At 39.4% G+C, this 21,484-nt stretch overlaps 1 long non-coding RNA gene across 2 annotated transcripts in view; it reads left to right on the top strand.

Moving 5' to 3' along the window:
* The window catches only part of LOC132013281 (uncharacterized), a 49,421-nt gene that overhangs the window by 19,906 nt on the left and 8,031 nt on the right, over positions 1-21,484 (top strand). The window contains exon 3 of one of the 2 annotated variants that reach the window (XR_009402960.1): positions 2,122-2,208. The exons of the other annotated variant lie outside the window; for it this stretch is intronic. This is a non-coding gene — a long non-coding RNA (uncharacterized LOC132013281). Of the gene's footprint in view, positions 1-2,121; positions 2,209-21,484 lie in introns of those variants that run through there. 2 annotated transcript variants of the gene reach the window in all.

Here is a 21,484-nt window from a genome sequence, read left to right as displayed (position 1 = left end):
AGTACACAAAGTTCTTGCTCAACAGGGGCTACCTATTACTGTTACTGCAGAGTTGTCACAGGATTAAAGGACGCTGTATATGAACATGCTTAGCATGCTTAGCACGCAGGTGGGCACATCGTAAGTACTGCCATCAGCAACAAAACTGGCAGAGGTCAAAGTGAAAACATGCCTTTCTGGTAAAACTGCTCTCCAGATGGTGATACCCACTCAGGCAGGTGAAGGAGTTGACCTTTCCCTCCAAATATCTAAAGACTCCCGATATGACTATGTTGAAGAAGAAACCTTGGCACCATTGAAAGGGTTCAAATCCTCTCTCTGCCTTAAAGCACTTGGTAAAAGCAGAACAAGTCATTACCCCCCTCAACCTCTCCCAATGCCCCCAGTGTGTGCTTCCTATCCTGCATAGAGACATGCATGATGAACTCAGCCCACTGCTACTGCAGGTTGAGCAGGAGGGGAGGAGAGGGTGGGCACCAGGTTTATAGCAGTGACGGACAAACAGAATACTGAAGTCCTCAGTCCAGGAATGTTCTTAAAAATCCTGATTGGTATCTTTTGCTAATTTCCATGATATAAGTACTTTCACCATAGCCAACTGCAAGTTGTTAACATGAACCTGATTGGTTCACGTCTTCTTCATAATTTCAGCAGTCAGTCCTCATAAGCTGGTATGAGCCTATTCCAGCACATCAGAAGAGAGTTAGGAATGACTGTATTTAGGAGTTATGTAGGAGTTAGAGCCCAGCCTTCGTGCCCCACCTCCTGGGGCTCCATAATCTTAATGAAAGGGTCCTATCCTTTCTTTAGTTCTCTTTTGAAATTGCTTTTGCACTTTAGGCCTCCAAGACCCATATTCATTCAATAAGCATTTGTTGAGCACTGGCTGCATGTCAGGACTCAACGTAAGTACTATGGAATTGAAATGCTGTCTTCCCTCAAGAAGACACATGTAAACAAATGCTTTATTAGGGTGAGAGATATGTGTAATAGTTCTCAGAGATGAGAGTATCTAATTCTCCTGAGGGAAGCTAGAGAAAAGAAAACAAATTGCAAAGACAGCAGTTATGAAGATACATAACCTTTAGTTATCCTCTCTCAATGCTCTTGCCACACCATTTCTCAGCCCAGAGGATGTCTTGGTAAGTCACTCAATGTCTCTGAATCTCATTTTATCGACCTAAATATGGAAAAAGCAACTTCTGAATTTCTTCTTTATACAGATGGTGCTTGGGTTGAAAGAAAAAAATCAGAGAGAAAGACCTCAGCTGTTAAGAGGCTATCCATATACATTGGATCATGGTAGCAGAGACTGGGGTCAATCAGAAATCACACCTTGCCACATGTGGACATGACAACAGATACATTAGAGCTGGGGTTTGTGGTAACCTCATCCAGCACTTGTTTCATTTGAAGCAGCTTTGCTAGTTTCACCTAATCCCAGGCTTTTCTTATAATACTGAAATCCTGACTTACAAAGGACCAAACATATATAAGAGATTTTTCTTTCCAAAATGGAAATAACTAAATTGTTTTATTTGTTTGTACAAGTGAATCATAGGAGTTGCTTCAAAGAAAAAGATAATTCAGAACAGAAAAACAAAAAGAAAGGTGATTCTGTCATGCAAAGTCAGCATTATTTACATGGATATATATACCTTTGGGAATTCAGGAAAACAGACACACATATATGTGTGCATGCATGCAACAGATTTTACCAAAATGCAACCATGCTTAACATACCTGTGTATGTGTCTATAATTTTTACACTTAATATGCAATGGAGTTATTCCATGCACAAGGTCAAACATCATCGATTATGTAAGTTATTTTTGATACCAGATAGCTAAGAAATGGACTAATAGGTCCATTGATCAAAAAAGAAGATATTAAAAGACATAATTAATTTGGCTTAAATTTAATATGCTGATTGAGATAAAGTGGCATCATGGAAAATACAGGGGCTTTAGAATGTGGGACTCTAAGATTTAGACACAAATACCAACACTTACCCTATCTCAGAGGGGTCTGACCTCTCTGGGTCTTTATTCATCTGAGTGGTGAAGAAAGTATCAACTTCACAGGCCAGTATGTTGTCTCCATTTCCTCCCCTATATGCAGGGTCCACGTGAAAGCCTGGCAGCTCAAGATGCCAAAACCTTAGCTATTCTTCAAACAGCACATGATCAGCAACAACAAGGAGAGCTCCAAATGGTAAGAGGCTGGTTTCCCATGACACAGAATTTAAAAGTATAGAAGAGTTATATTAAAGAGTTACCCTAGAAAGTATCCCAGAGAGCACATCCATTCACACACATCCTTAGCCATGGTGCACAGACTGCCCCTTAGTCCATAGTAGGAAAACACATTTCTATAGGATATTTTCCAGAATCACGTTTATTCATACACCCTGGGCTGTATAACCTTATGCACCTTCCCAGCTGGCTTCTCTCTGTGGCTGGATTGTGGGATTCCTTTGGATGAGACAAGTGTTTTACTTTCCTCCACTGGAATAAGCAGATAACAAACTCAACCTTTCCTTTGGTTGAAAGTTTATCTGAGAGCAAGTTAACTTCATAACCTCCCTCTGAGGTCCCCAAATGTGCCATAGAAATGATGTTTCCCTTTCCAGGTTTTAAGTGACACTTAAAGGTTTGAATTGTTAAAGGTTTGAATATGCCCTGTCATAGGTATTTCTCTAACAACACCCACACTCACCCCACCCACACAGGTCTCAATTGTGCATCCATTCTCTCTGCTCCCACAGTCCCCAGAGCATCCTGTCATCATTACATGTATTTACTACAATTGTCTGCTTCTTGTTGGTTCTTTTCATAGGACAACCCCCCCTCAGTGGCCGAACAGACAAGATTCAGATTTTCTTTATATAACCAGCCCCCAGCACCATGACTTGCTCATAAAAGCTACTTGATGGTGTTTCTTGATCTAAACCAATAAAACAGAGGTGCTTGGTGATCCTTGTATTTATAAATGATGTTCTGGCATCCAAAAGACTTGAAAAGTAATTGAAATATTTACAATAGTCACTCTTTAAAAAGAAATCAAGAAGAGCTTCCATTTCATGAACCATGGTACAATGGCCTAAAATCCGCTCACTATTCCACTCAATCTGATGGCACCAAGACATATCTTGATATGGGCCCAATATGGAAGAAAATTGGAAATACCAAGGTTATTAGTCAGCTCTGTATAAAATAGTGTTGTTTAGCAAACCCTCACAGCACTCAGTGGAATACAATAATTGTTTTCTTGCTCTTATTTTTTGCTTTTGTATCTGTAAATCACCTGGGTTTGGCTGTTCTAAGCCAGACTTATGTAAATGTTGCTCCAATTTCCATGTTGGGACTCCATCTATTCCATGTGCCTCTAATCCTCCTTGGATTTGCAAACCACAGAACAGAGATAAAGCCCAAATACAAATACATAAGTTTACTCCTTTGCTTTTGTCATGCTCACTAAGACCCTATTGGTCAGAGCAAGATACTTGGCTAAGTACAATAGAATAAAGATGTCTATTCCTTCCAAGTAATGAGGAAGGAGTGATCATTTGCTGAAAAATATGTAATCTGCTACTGTTGCCCTTTTATTTCTATGGAAAAAAATGTCTGATACATAGATTTGTACATGATTTGTTTGTTGGGAGTGCTCTCAGTGTTGTAAGTGTGTTTGAATTATTTTCAGTTCCTATGAGAAAGGTGGGATGCAGGATTTGACAGAAAGATGTGATGAAATTCCAGAAAAGTCCTCAGTCCATAAATGAGGAGCTCTTAGGCTGGGATGCCCCCAACTGAAACATGGAGGCTTGGCTTTTGACCCACGAAATTGACCAGCCATTTAAATTACAGCCATCCCTGGGCAGATGATAATATGCTTAGTTGAGGCAGCTTCCTCAGGCTGAGGGACATTCCCAGGGAGGGACATGGCTGTGAGTTATAAGCAGAGAAAATTCCAAGAATTTGCAGGAATGCATGTCTCAGGCCTGATTGGGAATTCTGGGCAGCACAGAACAGAACAGTACCCACTCCTCACTCCTTATACCATTCATATCTCTTTGCTTCCAATAAGTTCACTCACCTGGAAAAAGGTCTTTGAAATTTTTAGTTTTTCTCTCTCCCTGAGGAAACTTACAGAAGAAACTCAGGAGGATGAACCCTAGCGCCCACTGCTACAGCTGACCTAAGAGCAACAGCGGCCATTTTATATTCCCTTCCTCTACTACCCACGCTGGATTCTGTACTAGTACTCTGCTAGTAGCTCAGCTAGTATTTCTTCTGGCCTAAGTAGCTTACCAGCACAATAGTGACCCAGTGCCTCATTCTTGAAGGTCATTCTATCCTTATCAAGCCATGGCTGCTACACTTCCTCATTTACAGTCAAAGTTCAGCCCGGGATAGACGTGGGAATCAGTTTGGTGATAAATGTATTTCTCTCCATCCCCTTGTTTAGCAATACCACTGCCCTATCCCAGTGTTCAGCATCAGTTACTTCAGCCAGGATGGCGACTCTTTACCCAATGGAATCATGCCAGAAGAGTTTATAGTTTCTGAGCAGCAGCTGCTGCAAAATATCTGTTGGGACTCTTACTTGCCCTTGATGGATGCATTCATGCAAGAGGAATGAGAGTCCTTGCTCTTATGGAGCCTAGAGTTGCTGGGGTTAGAGCACAAATTCCCAAAGTACTAACATTGGCCAAAGAGCTGGGCCACTCCTATTTTATCCTTTGATTTATGAATATATGTATATTCTACTTGTGGGGGTCAAAGTACCATGCAATGGTTATTGACTTAGAGTTTGCTTCCTAGAGAATGTCCTCCCTCCTTCCAGGGTAGTGTCATCTCCAGAATAGTGACCCTATCAGAAATGCTATCACTCTCACATCCCAGCAGCTCTTGGGTGTGAAGGTCAGAGAGTGATGCAGAATCTGGGAAAGCCAGGGTGGGGTGTGCCAACTTTTTCTTCTTTGTCTTGAAGGGGGTTCTTTGGTTCTTTGAGCCAATGTGATATTATGCAGTCTCTCACACCAGTGAATCAGATATTGTGTAAGTCCTTGGAAAATGCTCCTGACTAAGACCCTTGAGGGAGAAAAGAAAAACTAATACTCAGAATATGTGTAAGAGTAAGTCAAGATTACTCACCTGCTTATCCAGGTAAAAGGGGTCCAATTTAACAAACTTACTACCAATTATCCAACTGATCACCTTGAGAGATGGTACTGTGTGGTATCTCGGCACTGGTGTCTTACTGGCTAGTTGGACATTGGGAAGCAGCAGAAGCTAAATGAGCCTTGGCAAAAGGCAGCTCTGCTATTGGTCCATGGCATGGCCTCCATTCCTGCCATCATCTCCATTGTGCTGGTTGATGTCAACTAACCAAGTGATCTCTCTACTTGTTCATTTAGTACTTCTCACATGATGAGCACTCTCTCATATGCATCAGCAGATGAGACAAAGATTTTACCCAATTTGTGCCCACTCACACAGGTCCATCCACATGTTGCTTCCTCAGTCCTTATCCCTAATCATTCAACCTTTCCCCATCCAGAAACTTGGTGAACAGCCAAATAATTCACCACTGTTCATGAGTGTGAATATACTTTTGCCTACTTCTTTTTCCACTCAAGTAGTGTTGCTTTCACTGAACTTTTCAGATGCCTGAGATATTATGTATTGCTTCCCACTGCTTTCCTATATCAAACAATGTTTGTAAACATTTTAAAAGTTGCACTGCCACAGCATGGTGGGGGATATCCACACTCCCAACTGTCACCACTTATTGGGTCTTCATTGTTAGTCATCTGATGAGTGATTTAGGTCCCAAATCCCATTTTAGATTCTACTTTCTTAGGCCTCTCCTGGCTCCAACTCTCTTGGTTCTATTTCTATAAGACAGATATTTCTTTAGAGGACAGTCTTCTCTGAAACAACACCTGCAAGAATGAAGTAAGTAGGATGAATTGTGAGACGGTTGAACAGAGACTTCACTTGGATCATCCCTCAGAGCTGTCCCCAGCTGAATCAACATGAGCTGTCTCAGTGGAGGGTGTAAGTATACTTGGTGAGGCAGCTTCCCTAGGCCAGTGGTAATTCCTTGGAAAAGCCTCAATTTTAGCCATCAGCAGGCAAATGTCCCAACAACTGGGGAAATGAGTATTTTGATCCTGCATAGGGAGATCCAGGTAGGGTAAAATGATATCTACTAAAATCTCAAATATTCACACCTCTCTGAACTACAAAATACATGGACCTAACCCAAAGATCTCAAAAGCCTATCCAGTCAAGACATCAGTATTCAAGCCCAGAATTTTATATCTACATTTAGTCCAATTTTAGCTTCTCTTTATACAGTGACTATTGATGAAAATGACAAGTTATTTGCCCTGCTCACACCCAACATCCAGCAGTGGAACATGTCTAGGATAATCACAGTAAACATTTTTGAATGGGAGAAACTAAAGGTATGTGGTGGTATATGGCTTTTAGCAATTCTGACAACTTATTGGGAAAATATCGTTCAATTAGGTTCTCATTGTGCTTTCTCAAAGTGGATCCTCAGTTCATAGTTCTACACTGTTCATGGTTCAACTTTGTGAGAGATTTTCCTCCTTGGCCACTTCTGAAGAAGCTATTGAAGGATATACCCTTTGGTTTCTGAGCAGATTTCTGAGCCTGTTTCCTCCCTATAGAAACTGGAGGAGCAGAGGTATTTTTACATCTTTAACAGTCTCTGCCTCTTTTAGTCCAGTGTGTGCATACATACGTGTGTCTGTGTGTGTGTGTGTTTTCCAATATAACTTTCTAAAACCTTCATGGATTTTCTGTATGTTCCATTGTAGGGAATTCCATGTACTAAAACCTTCTTCCACAATTCTTCCAAAACTCTGAGACCTTTATCTTCTCCCCCAGTGCCTTCTCCTCCTTTCTCTCTTTCCTCCCTCTCTCCAGCTAAAAAGATCTACAGACCACTACATTAATTCCTTGAGAGGACTTGGCAAAAAACATGCAACCACACCTTGATTTGGTATTTGTAGACTGTGACACAGAGTAGGATCATTTGTTCTAATGCTGTGTTTGGAAAAAAAAAAAAAAAACACGAATTTCTAACCATTCAACCCCCTCTTATTTTCCCTTTAAATTATGTGAGCAATCTAGCCTATACTTTGCAGAGATTCTCTTTCCTTAACACTTGATAAAAATGTAGCTATCAAGTCAGTTCACAGAATCAACATTTTTGTCTGAAATTTATTTGCCTACTGCTAATATAAATCAGGTACATTTTCCTGTCTTCCAGTTACCTCAAGTGACAATTTTACCTAATGGTTTTCCCTACGTCACATAAGTTGACATTTTTCCAGCCTCCTTTCCTATTACTCAGTTCCAAGGTCAATTTCTTATTGTTTAGGTTTTTGTTATTTACTGATTTTATTCTCAGTTCACAATACCCACAGTAAAATGCTGCCTCATCAACCAACCCCCAAATTCAGTGACATTCAACAATAAGAATTTATTTCATATTCCCATGTCTGTAGATCAGATTGGTCAATATGGCAGGGTAGGATGAGGATTTGCTTCAAATTACTGATTAGATATGGATCTGCTGTATATATTTCTCTTTCTCCTTGGAACTAATGATTACCTAAGCCATGTCTTTCCATGGCAGGAGGCAGGAATGCAAGATAAGGGCCAGATCACACAAGTGCATGTTCCCATCTCTGCTTATACCATCCCCACTGATATCTGAAGTGTGTTCTTTTTTTTAATTTATTTTTTTTTTATTTTCAGCATAACAGTATTCATTATTTTTGCACCACACCCAGTGCTCCACGCAATCCGTGCCTTCTATAATACCCACCACCTGGTACCCCAACCTCCCACCCACCCTCCATTTCAAACCTCTCAGATTGTTTTTCAGAGTCCATAGTCTCTCATGATCCATCTCCCCTTCCAATTTCCCCCAACTCCCTTCTTCTCTCTATCTCCCCATGTCCTCCATGCTATTTGTTATGCTCCACAAATAAGTGAAACCATATAATAATTGACTCTCTCTGCTTGACTTATTTCACTCAGCATAATCTCTTCCAGTCCCAGCCATGTTGCTACAAAAGTTGGGTCTTCATTCTTTCTGATGGAGGCATAATACTCCATAGTGTATATGGACCACATCTTCCTTATCCATTCGTCCGTTGAAGGGCATCTTGGTTCTTTCCACAGTTTGGCGACCAGGGTCATTGCTGCTATAAACATTGGGGTACAGATGGCCCTTCTTTTCACTCCATCTGTATCTTTGGGGTAAATATCCAGGAGTCCAATTGCAGGGTCATAGGGAAGTTCTATTTTTAATTTCTTGAGGAATTTCCACACTGTTCTCCAAAGAGGCTGCACCAACTTGCATTCCCACCAACAGCGTAAGAGGGTTCCCCTTTCTCCAGAGAAGTGTGTTCTATTACCAAACCTACTATAACTGAGGCAAGGAAATACATTTCTCCCTTGAATATGAGGGAATGGAAGTGAATATTTCCTGAGCAATAATCTAATATGCCACAACTGTCAGATAACACTAATGACTACTATGTTCATTTATGTACTTGTTATTGAGTTGATATTAAGTGCCAGATACTGTACTAAATGATGAGGCTACAGAAATAAAATAATAATTCTAATTTGTTTATATGGAAGGTTAAGTAACATATATTATTATTATAATAATATAACTTATATATTATTATATATTATATAATATATATTAAGTTTAAGTTATATATATAAAACTTAAATATATATATAATATATAAATATGACATATATATATATTCAAAATCTAAGAAAATGATGGAAAATTTTGAGATGCTAGCAAGAGTTTGGTCATGCTTATGTTCCAAGCTAGGAAATAATTTTGATAGATTGGGGCATCAATAAAATAGCTTTGAGTACCCATGGTAGTTACCTTTTTCCCTAGAGGCTAGCAATGGAAATGATTAACAAATGCTCAGTGGATTTCAGGAGATGCATTCTCTCCATCCGGGCACTGATGCACTATTTATTGCTCTTTCAAGCCATGTAGACCTTTAATATATTTACCAGTTATATAACCTAATTTCGTTTAGATATTCAAGCACAATTCAGTCAGTCTGATTATGTCATCCTCTCCATGGTCTTCATCTTCACCATCAATTAGCATTTCATTTTATCTTTATGACAGCTCTCTGAAATGGGAATCATTATTCACCCCATTTTATAGGTGAGAAAATCAAGGCTTTAGGAAGTTATATCTCTCCACGATATATAGGTAATGAGTAGAGGAAAAGATAGGATTCACAGCAGTTCTGTATGACTTCAATGCTATTCATTAAGTGTGAAAGGAAAGACTCAAACTATGAGATCAAACATTTGAGAATAATCTCTAACATTGCCTAAAGTTGGGACCAATAGATCAACCTAATAAGGCCATCAGAGAAGTAGAAATGGTTTGGTTAATCCAGTAAGAGAGTCTGTGATTTCTCATCAGGTCTTTGAGGGAAAACTTGGGAGAACAGAGAATGGAACATTTCAACAGGACTTTGAAAAATGTATAGACTCCATAAACAAAGTTGGAATGGAAGAATCTTCCAATAAGAGGGTGGTAATGCAGGTTGGTGCAGCCTCTTTGGAGAACAGTGTGGAAATTCCTCAAGAAATTGAAAATAGAGCTTCCCTATAACCCTGCCATTGCACTACTGGGTATTTACCCCAAAGATACAGATGGAGTGAAAAGAAGGGCCATCTGTACCCCAATGTTTATAGCAGCAATGGCCCCGGTCGCCAAACTGTGGAAAGAACCAAGATGCCCTTCAACGGACGAATGGATAAGGAAGATGTGGTCCATATACACTATGGAGTATTGTGCCTCCATCAGAAAGAATGAAGACCCAACTTTTGTAGCAACATGGCTGGGACTGGAAGAGATTATGCTGAGTGAAATAAGTCAAGCAGAGAGAGTCAATTATTATATGGTTTCACTTATTTGTGGAGCATAACAAATAGCATGGAGGACATGGGGAGATAGAGAGAAGGGAGTTGGGGGAAATTGGAAGGGGAGATGGATCATGAGAGACTATGGACTCTGAAAAACAATCTGAGAGGTTTGAAATGGAGGGTGGGTGGGAGGTTGGGGTACCAGGTGGTGGGTATTATAGAGTGCACGGATTGCATGGAGCACTGGGTGTGGTGAAAAATAATGAATACTGTTATGCTGAAAATAAATTTATTTTTTTTAAAAAAGAGGGTACAACTTAATGAAAGCCTTAGAGAAAGAAAAGCAAAGAACATTCTTTTAAAAAATATTTATTTATTTGAGAGTACAAGCAAGGGGAGGGCAGAGGGAAAGGAGAGGGAGTCTTCAAGCAGACTCCCTGCTAAGCATGGAGCATGATCCCAGGACCCTGAGATGAAATAAAGAATTAGTTTCTCAACCAACTGAACCATCCAGGCATCCCTGAAGCAAAGAACATTTTTTAAAAGATTTATTTGTTTATTTTAGAGATAAAGAACACAAGTTGGAGGGGCAGAGGGAGAGGGAGAAAGAATCCCAAGTAGATGCCATAGCGAGCACAGAACCCAACCTGGGGTTCAAGGCAGGATTCTATCTCACAAACTCAAGACCATGACTCTAGCAGAAATCAAGAGCCAGAAGCCCACCTGACTGCTCCACCCAGGCACACCAAAGCAAAGAACATTCTTTAAGAGATTTGAATAACTCTATTTGGGTGTAAGGAATTGAATAGTGAGATGTCAGACCCCCAAGAGTCTTTTGATTGTTAGGTCCAGAAAATATTTCAGTGGCAGACATTCATATGCTCACAGACTTATTCCTCTTTTTGGAGCTTTTTCTGGTTTTCAAAGTGCAAGGCAAATATCCATAACTGATATGTATTCAGCTATGTAGAAGTAAAGGAATATGAATAGATACAAAACCATATAGCTAGAGCTCTGGGAGCAATTCTTTACAAAATAAAATGACTTAAAAGATTCACTGCTCTAGAGTGTATATCAGAGACACTAATTCATGCACCACGTTACTGATGTGTTATATTACATATGTAATGTAATAAAAATAAACATGTGCCACCTAATGAAACACTATTTTAATATTCCACTCGATTCTTGAGAGCAATATGTTGCCATGGAAACCTAAGTCTGTCTAGTCATTAACATCTTTTTTTCTCACACAGGAATTTGAGTATAATGTTCTTCTCCTAGCAAAAATTAAATTAGCAATTATTCACCTGAAAATAAAATCAAGGAAATCTAAGCAAACACATGGCACTAATGGTTTGTTAAGTTCACATAAATTGTCTTTGAATTATGCACTCATCATGGTAAACTAGTATGGTTTTTATATACATTGAATTCCTGAAGAAGAGTCACCAGGAAAACAGACTTCGCTTTCTTGGGTCATGAGAATGCATTGGGAGAATAAGAACCATCTTCTTCCATAAACTTTTCTATGATTTTCCTTAATAAATAAAATCTTTCACTCTGCAGGCTTCCCTAAGCAATTTTTTCTGAACTTCTCTTATTTATTGATTACCTTCTCTGAAGTGTATCTAATAATCTTGTCTGCCCACAATCCATCCCGCTTCATCCAGCAACAGCATGTTGAATTTTTGTGAAGAACTAATCCTGGTGGATTCATGCAGTCTCAGTGGGATTCTTAAAGGGAGGTGTGCAACCCTCCCCATGGCCCTTGCAAGTTCCCTACCATGGGAGCTCACTTGTTTGTTCCCTATCTCACTATCCCTGTTACTCCCTTAATGTTCAATTCCTGGCACCATCCCCTAAATATACTACAAGCACACAACTCTTTGACTCTGGATCTGCTATTGGAGAGATCCATACTGAGACACCTCATATAGTAGGGGTGTTAGCACGTGAACCAAATTCCTCCAGTTTAAATCCTCTCTCACAAAATTAAATCTGGAGCAATGACAAAATCATGGTAAATGGTTGAAGTTGGTTGGCCAACAATATTTCCTCTCAGATCCTGCCCAGTGGCCTAGATAGCTCTTCCAAGTCTCAATGATCCAACTTTTCGTCAAGTATGTGAGATCAAAGAGATTTTTTTCCAAAAAAAATTCCTTCTTAGCTTACATTAGGTAAACCTAGTTTCAATCAGGAGTTCTAACTTGTACCACCCCTACTATTTGATTCAACAAACATTATTTAGAGCTTCAACTATGAGCCAAAAAGTTGTGTGTGTGTTTGTGTGTGTGTGTGTGTGTGTGTGTGTACACTGAGGTAGTAAAGAGATTTTTCTTCATGAGATGATACACCTTGTCTCTAAACCAGGATGCTACCTGTCCTTGTGCATGGCTGAGGCATTAGTATAATTGGGTAAGTGGTAAGCTGTGAGGATGTAGACACTTGAGTATGTAATGGAAAGTCTGGTCAGCAGGGACTAGGGGTCCATGCTCTATCTGGTGCCAAACCTGAGAACTATTGGAATGGTGAGGAAAGACAAAGACGAAGTTCATTTGGACAGCCTCTATGTTCTCAGGTTGATAAATGATCAAGACTTCTGACAGGAGAGAGGGAGTATGGAGAGGAGCTCAGTACTTGAAGAGGATAGTAATGTTCAGGTCAGTCTCTGAAGAGTTTTGAAAGGAACCAACAATGGGAAATAGCAGTCTTCAGTAAGATGAACGACTGTTTCTATTTGATGGTTTTTAATGCTGACAAGGCAGCAGTGAATGATATATATGGCTGTAGTTCTCAAACTTGAGTGTACACTGGAGCACACTAGAATCACCAAGAGGACTTGTCAAAGCACAGAACACTAGCTCTCACATCCAGTTTCTGATTCAATCAGCTTAGCTGAGGGCTGAGTATTTGCATTTCTTCCAAGTTCCAGGTGATTCTGATCTTATTAGTTTGACACCCACAGTTTGAGGATCACTTATACATGGACTCTACCTAAATTATGATAAGGGGATAGAAATAAAGTAGTATAATTCAGAGAGGTATCAAGAATTTCATCAATGACTCAAGAAGAGATTAAATGCCTGGAGGACACTATTCAGACCCTGTCTTGGTTGCCATGGATGAAGTCCTTATTGTTCAATCATTCACTTACCCATTCGTGTAACAAATGCCCGGTGGTTCTGCTATGAGGTAGACAATATGATTAAATGTACAAAGCACAAATACAAACAAGACACACCTCCAGCCTGCAAAAATTTCAGAGTAGATAAGGAGGCAGATATGTGTGGTAAAATGTTCTAAGTACTATGTAGACTACAGTGCAGGTATATGGTGGGTAGAAACCAATTCTCTGCAGGAGGGAAAATAATTGTCAGGAAGAATACTAAAAGGAAGTGACCCTTGAGCTGAATTATGAAAAGTGAGTGTGTTGTCAGATGATGAATCAGTTTTCCACAGAAAGAAGGAGAAAAGGCACAGAAGTCTGAATTTTCTAGCTATATTTGTAAAATGCAAATAATCAGTAGTCCAGATGTTTAAGGGTTCAGGGAGGGATGAGGGTTGGGCTGCAGGCTCTGCTTCCGGAGATCATCTGAATGCCACACAAGTACATCTGTGGTAATTGCTCCCACTTTTCTGCTAACCACCTCCCCCTGCCATCACCACCTTAATCAAAATTCTACCAGCAACACCTCCATCATTGCCATTATCATCATCATAATCAAGAATAACATCAGCGGTTATTTCAGGTTGCCTTAGTTTTTACTACATGCTATTTTTCTGCTATAGGACCTCCATTCAAGTTCTAGGTCACATTTAGTTGTCACATCTCCCAGGGCTCCTCTTGGCTGTGACATTTTTCACACTTTCTTTGTTTTTGATGACCTTGATGCTTTTTAGGAGTTCTGGTCAGGTATTTTGTAGAAGGTCTCTATTAGAATTAACCTGATGTTTTTCTTATGATTAGATTGGCGTTATAGGTTTGAGAAGGAAGACCATAGAAGTAAGGTGCCATTTCCATCATGTAATATCAAAGGTACATATTAACAATATGATGTATGACTATTGATGCTCCCCTTGATTACCTGGTTAAAATGTGTCTGTCGAGTTTCTCCACAGTCAAGTCATATTTTTTTTCCATTTTCCATAATGTACTCCTTGAAAGGAAGTCACCATCCCACACTAAAAGAATGGGGAGTTATGCCTCCCTTTTTTCAGGGTGGAGTGTCAATATATTATTACCTTTATTTGCCATGGCACTTGTTATATTTGGATCCTATAACAAAACATTGCCTCTTGATTTTTAATTCTCTATAATCTAATTTATAGGATCATGCAATTTAAGGTAATCAGGGTTAAGTAGGCTCTCAGCAGTTAAGGTGGAATCTGATGTCCTAATTTGTGCTGACCTCTAGAGAAATTTCATCAATTTAGAATTCTGTTAAACTAACCCTCTCTTAGGAGAAGAAGCAAATCAGACTGGTATCCACCTGAATGTCATTTTAGGTATTTTGTCTGGGTATCCAGGGTGCCTTGGGAAACACACATGATCCATGTAGTTATGGAAATTCTGCTTTGTTCAGCTCTAGAAACTGGCTAGATCTGGAGATGCTGGGTATGAAGTTATCTGCAGATAAGTAAATTAATTTCACATGGACCACACTTAATGACCAAAATAACTTGTATACAAATGGCCAGCCCAATTACTTTTTTCATTTAATGCTCCTAACAACCATTTAAAAATCTAATTGTTAGCTCACTATTAAGGCCATTAAAAAAACAGATTCAATCCTTATAAGGTTGCCTCAATTTGCCTTAGTTGCTCTTCTGATGCTAATCAACTTTTACAACCCACTGTTAATTTTTTCAAGCTAAAAATCTCCAAACTTAGAGAACTTACAATATAAATTCAAGGGCACAAGGCTTGGTGTCAGAAAACCTAAGTCAAGTCCCTGTTCTTCCCCTTGCCAGCTATGTGGCTCTGAATAAGTCATAGAACCCTTTTGAGTCTTGGTCTCTTCATTGTAAGAATAAAAATTCTTGTTTATGAAATGCTTTATTGTCAATTTATAAATGGGAATCTAGTATTACAGTGGTGTTAATAAAAACAGATGTGCTATTTTTAGAAACAGTGCTCTGTGAGAAACATTATCATTGATGATGATGATAATGGTGGTGGTGATGATAAAACTATGATGTTTAAGGTAATGATGGGGGCTGGCTAGCATAAAAGTGGGTATAATTAAATGTGCTTGTGTGGTATTCAGACAATATCCAGAATCAGAGGAATAGGGCAAGTATGGGAGGGCTAGTAATCAAGGAATTATGGCTCTCACCCCCAGCTTCCATTGAGATCAACCAAAGCTTGAGAACCACAGATTGTGGACAAGTCCTGCAGTGTTCTTTGGAAATAAGGGGTTAAGTCAAAGAGGAAATAGCCACACTGGAATCATCACCATGTCTAGTTTGAAATATATGACTCAAACACAAAATTAATTACTGTATTTTAGATTTTTTCTTTTCTTGTTTTTTTAAATTATGTTGTGTTAGTCACCATACAGTACATTCTTAGTTTTTGCTGTAGTGTTCCATGATTCATTGTTTGTGTGTAACACCCAGTGTTCCATGCAATATGTGCCCTCCTTAATACCCATCACTAGGCTCACCTATCCGCCTACCCCTTCCCCTCTAAAACACTCAGTTTGTTTCCTAGAGTCCATAGTCTCTCATGGGTCATCTCCCACCCCAATTTCTCCACATTCATTTTTCCCTTCCTTCTCCTAATGTCCTCCATGCTATTCCTTATGTTCCACAAATAACTGAAACCATACGATAATTGACTTTCTCCGATTGACTTATTTCACTTAGCATAATCTCCACCAGTTCCATCTACACTGATGCAATTTTGGGTAATCATCCTTTCTGATGGCTTGCTAATATTCCATTGTGTATATGTACCACTTCTTATTTATCCATTAGTCTGTTGAAGGGCATCTTGGCTCTTTCCACAGTTTAGCTATTGTGAACATTGCTGCTATAAGCATTGGAATGCACATGCCCTTCTTTTCACTACACCTGTATCTTTGGGGTAAATACCTAGTAGTGAAATTGCTGGGTCATAGGGTAGTTCTATCTTTAAGTTTTTGAGGAAACTCCAGACTGTTTTCCAAAGTGGCTACACCAACTTGCATTCCCACCAACAGTGTAAGAGGGTTCCCCTTTCTCCACAATTTCTCCAACATTTTTTACTTCTTGTCTTGTTGAATTTTGCCATTCTAACTAGTGTAAAGTGGTGTCTCAATGTGGTTTTTATTTGAATATCTCTGATGGATAGTTATGATGAACACTTTTTCATGTGTCTGTTAGCCATTTGTATGTCTTCTTTGGAGAAGGGTCTGCTCATGTCTTCTGCCCATTTTTTTTACTTGATTGTTTTGGGGGTGTTGAGTTTGAGAAGTTATTCATAGATCTTGGATATCAGCTCTTTGTAGTGTCATTTGCAAATATCTTCCCCCATTTTGTGAGTTGCCTCTTTGTTTTGTTTACTGTTTCCTTTGCTGTGCAGAAGTTTTCTATGTTGATAAAGTCCCCAAAATTCATTTTCCCTTTTGTTTCCCTCAACTTTGGAGATGTGTCTTGAAAGAAGTTCTTGTAGCTAATGTCTGAGAGGTTACTACCTATGTTCTTTTATGGGAATTTGATGGATTCCTGTCTGACATTGAGGTCTTTCAACCATCTTGAGCTTATCTTTGTGTATGGTGTAAGAGAAGAGTAGAATTTCATTCTTCTTTATATAGTTGTCCAATTTTCCCAACACCATTTATTGAAGAAACTGTCTTTTTTCCATTGGATATTTTTCCTGCTTGGTCAAAGATTAGTTGACCATAGAGTTTAGAGTCCTTATCTGGGCTCTCTATTCTGTTCCATTGGCCTGCTTCCTCCTCTCTCTCTCTCTCTCTCTCTCTCTCTCTCTGCCTGCCTCTCTGCTTACTTGTGATCTCTGTCTGTCAAATAAATAAATAAAATAAAATCTTAAAAAAAAAAAGAGCTCCATATAAACTCACAATCTTGGCATGGAGGTGTGGAGATCTACTTGTCTTCTACTTGTCTATGGCAACCTTCATATGTAAGTTCTTTCGCTTATTAAACCTGCTGCCTTCCAATGTAGAGTGGTGCTCCTCTTTCTTCAGTTTCTCCTTGCCCTCCATTTACAAAGTCCAGTTTGCAAATGAACAGAGAAAAGAAAAACTCACACATTGTAATTTGGTGCTGAATCTTAATCATTTGCCATGAGGATGGAACATATGCCCCTGAGAACATGCATGAGCATAAAGAAGGGATGAGATGGTACAACAAAAGTAATAATCACCAAATAGTTGACACACTCTCCTCCAATTCCCAGACACCTGTACTAAAGTTGGAGCCATGTGACTAGTTCTGGCCAATAGATTGTAACTATCAGTTTTTGTCCAAGAAAGGAAAGAGACATGTGTCTTCCCATCTCCCATCAGATGTCATGCTGCCCTTGAGGCCCACTGTAATCTATAGTAGAGTTAGAAGATGACAGAGTGTCACCTAGTTCACACTAGACTTCATGCAATGAGAAAAAAAAAAAAAAAACTTATTCTTTTATGCCCCCGTCTTACTCCACTTGGGCTTCTAAAAGAGAATAGTATAGACTGAGTGGCTTATAAATATCAAACATTTATTTGTCACACTTATGGAGGCTGGAAAGTCCAAATCAAGGTGCTGGCAGATTTGGTTTCTGGGAAAAGCCTCTTCCTAGTTCATAGATGGCTCTCCTCTCACTGTCTCCTCAATGGCAGAAGGAGGAAGGCATCCTTCTGGGATCTATTTTATATGCACTAATCATTCATGAGGGCTTCCCACTCATAACCTAATCTCCTTGTAAAGGTCCCACCTCCAAATGCCATCAGGTTTCAATGCCTACGTTTAGGGGAGCCAAGGACACAAATATTCAGTACACCACAGCCTCGAAAATTTGGGGTTTCTCTCTCTTGCATTAGCGCATTCTACTAATACAAGGCAAAGAATAATTTCATAAGCTAACAGATCATCTTCTCTATTGTAAAGTAGAGCCACATCTACTTAATTGCCCAAATATATGTAGGTATTGAAATGGTTTCTTTTTACCTCACTCCCTTCCACATTCTTTGCATTATGAAAGAATAAAAGGGGTTCTTGGTTACCTGCAACCTCTACAAGCATTGCATTCCCATTAAGTCAGCAACAATACCTCAGCCATGACAGTAATGGGAACACCTGCTAAGGCCTTCAAAGGCAATTATCCTAAAGTAGGTGACAGTCATTTTCCCAACACAGTGGATTTACAGAAGACTACATGTTCTTCTATAATTCAACCTTAAATCTGATGTGCTATTTCTCAGTCCCCAAAGGCCAAATTCTATTTATGTCCACCTCCACCCTCTGTCATTGTCACCATAGAACCTGCTGAATCCCCACTCCTAGGAGAGCTCTACCATGCTGGCCCTGATGGCCAATAGGAAGATATCAAGTGGCAATTTCTTTCCTTTCATTATCATCTTCTTCTTTTTTCTTTCTTTCTTTCTTTTTTTTTTAAATAAACTGAGGATTCCATGCTCTTGGATTGGAAGAATAAACATTGTTAAAATGTCTATACTGCCTAGAGCAATCTATACTTTTAATGCCATTCTGATCAAAATTCCACCGGTATTTTTCAAAGAGCTGGAGCAAATAATCCAGAAATTTGAATGGAATCATAAGAGACCCTGAATTGCTAAGGAAATGTTGAAAAACAAAAATAAAACTGGGGGCATCACGTTACCTGATTTCAAGCTTTACTACAAAGCTGCGATCACCAAGACAGCATGGTACTGGCATAAAAACAGGCACATAGACCAGTGGAACAGAGTAGAGAGCCCAGATATGGACCCTCAACTCTATGGTCAAATAATCTTCGACAAAACAGGAAAAAATATACAGTGGAAAAAAGACAGTCTCTTCAATAAATGGTGCTGGGAAAACTGGACAGCTATATGTAGAAGAATGAAACTTGACCATTCTCTTACACCGTACACAAAGATAAACTCAAAATGGATAAAAGACCTCAATATGAGACAGGAATCCATCAGAATCCTAGAGGAGAACATAGGCAGTAATCTCTTCAATATCAGCCACAGCAACTTCTTTCAAGATATGTCTCCAAAGGCAAAGGAAACAAAAGCAAAAATGGACTTTTGGGACTTCATCAAAATCAAAAGCTTCTGCACAGCAAAGGAAACAGTCAAGAAAACAAAGAGGCAACCCACGGAATGGGAGAAGATATTTGCAAATGACAGTACAGACAAAAGGTTGATATCCAGGATCTATAAAGAACTCCTCAAATTCAACACACACAAAACAGAAAATCATATCAAAAAATGGGCAGAAGATATGAACAGACACTTCTCCAAAGAAGACATACAAATGGCTATCAGACACATGAAAAAAATGTTCATCATCACTAGCCATCAGGGAGATTCAAATTAAAACCACATTGAGATATCACCTTACACCAGTGAGAATGGCCAAAACTAGCAAGACAGGAAACAACATGTGTTGGAGGGGATGTGGAGAAAGGGGAACCCTGTTCCACTGTTGGTGGGAATGCAAGTTGGTGCAGCCTCTTTGGAGAATAGTGTGGACATTCCTCAAGAAATTAAAAATAATGCTTCCCTATTACCCTGCATTGCACTACTGGGTATTTGCCCCAATGATACAGATGGAGTGAAAAGAAGGGTCATCTGTACCCCCAATGTTTATAGCAGCAATGGCCACGGTCACCAAACTGTGGAAAGAACCACGGTGCCCTACAATGGATGAAAGGATAAGAAAGATGTGGTGCATATACACTATGGAGTATTATGCCTCCATCAGAAAGGATGAATACCCAACTTTTGTATCAACATGGACAGGACTGGAAGAGATTATGCTGAGTGAAATAAGTCAAGCAGAGAGAGTCAATTATCCTATGGTTTCACTTATTTGTGGAGCATAACTAATAGCATGGACGACAAGAGGAGTTAGAGAGAAGGGAGTTGGGGGAAATTGGAAGGGGGGGTGAAGCATGAGAGACTATGGACTTTGAAAAACAATCTGAGGGTTTTGAAGGGGCAGGGGGTGGGAGATTGGGGGAACCAGGTGGTGGATATTATAGAGGGGACGGATTGCATGGAGCACTGGGTGTGGTGCAAAAACAAGGAATACTGTTATGCTGAAAATAAAAAAATAAATAAATAAAAAATAAAAAATAAACCAAGGAAATAGAGCCTGGATAAGTTTGTGGGAACTTGCTACCCCCAAAGGAGTCCAGTTAGACAAAAGAGTGTCCTAAATAGTATTAAAAATGTAGAGTGAGTCAGTTATATGTTTCAAAAGCAAAAGCTTCAAAAATAATAATGTCTTAAATGCAAGAGATTTTCTTGACCATACATTGACTTGTTGATAATTTTTGGTCTACAAGTACTTGCATTGACATCACACTGCATGGCTCAAAATACAATGGAGATAGAGGTTTCCTCTGAAGTTTCCCAAATATCTTGCCTAAATTAGGGATGAAGAGTCTCAGCAGAGAAGAGGAGCCTCTCCTTGTGTTACAGCTGCAACAGTTGGCAGCAGAGAGCACCATCTATTGGATCTTTGCTGACCTGGGAAGAAAGGACCATTGGATGCAAATTGACCAGAAAGAAAATGGAACCTAAAGAATGGTTTTGTCCATCTTCGCATCTTCACTCTTCATTCACCTGGTCCCTACTTTTCCCATCCTCAACCAGGACCATAAGGTGCCTGTGCTATGAGTTCCCATCCTAGGTAAAAATAGCAACAGTCTGGCTGTGGGTCACTGGCATCCTTTAATAACATTGCTGTTTGCAATCATAAATGGTAATAGTAAAGTTTAGAGCATTCACTTTTAGATTCTTGGCTGAGACCTCCCCTGTAATAACAGATAAAGAAGAAACAAACAAAAAGGAGTTTAATAAAATGCATACCTCCTGCATGTATGAGACATATCCAGGAAAATTGAGTACCTTCTTGAAATAGCCCAAGATTTCACCTTAAATACCATCTTCAACTAAAAACAAAAGAAAGATATTGAGGAGAATAAGCTGGAGAAGGAGAAATGGTAAATAAAAAGATGCTTTATAGAATGGGTCATTGCCAAAGGCAGCTCACGATCTCTCCCTAAAGGTCATTCTGAGGATTTATAAAATGCTTCTCAAAATTTTTCTCCCAGAGCAGCACAGAATAATTTCTTCCCAGGAGCCCCATCCCTAGTGACTGAGGTTTCCACAAAGGGATGTCATATCTCTCACTCATCAGACCTACACAAGCTGTCTCTATTTATTTTTTTAATTGTGTTATGTAAGTCACCATACAGTACATCATTAGTTTTTGATGTAGTGTTCCATGATTCATTGTTTGCATGTAATACTCAGTGCTCCATGCACTCTGTGCCATCCTTAATACCCATC

Source organism: Mustela nigripes, chromosome 3 (assembly GCF_022355385.1).
Source record: "Mustela nigripes isolate SB6536 chromosome 3, MUSNIG.SB6536, whole genome shotgun sequence".
Classification (NCBI taxonomy): Eukaryota; Metazoa; Chordata; class Mammalia; order Carnivora; family Mustelidae; genus Mustela; species Mustela nigripes.
This window is presented reverse-complemented; position numbering and strand designations above follow the sequence as displayed.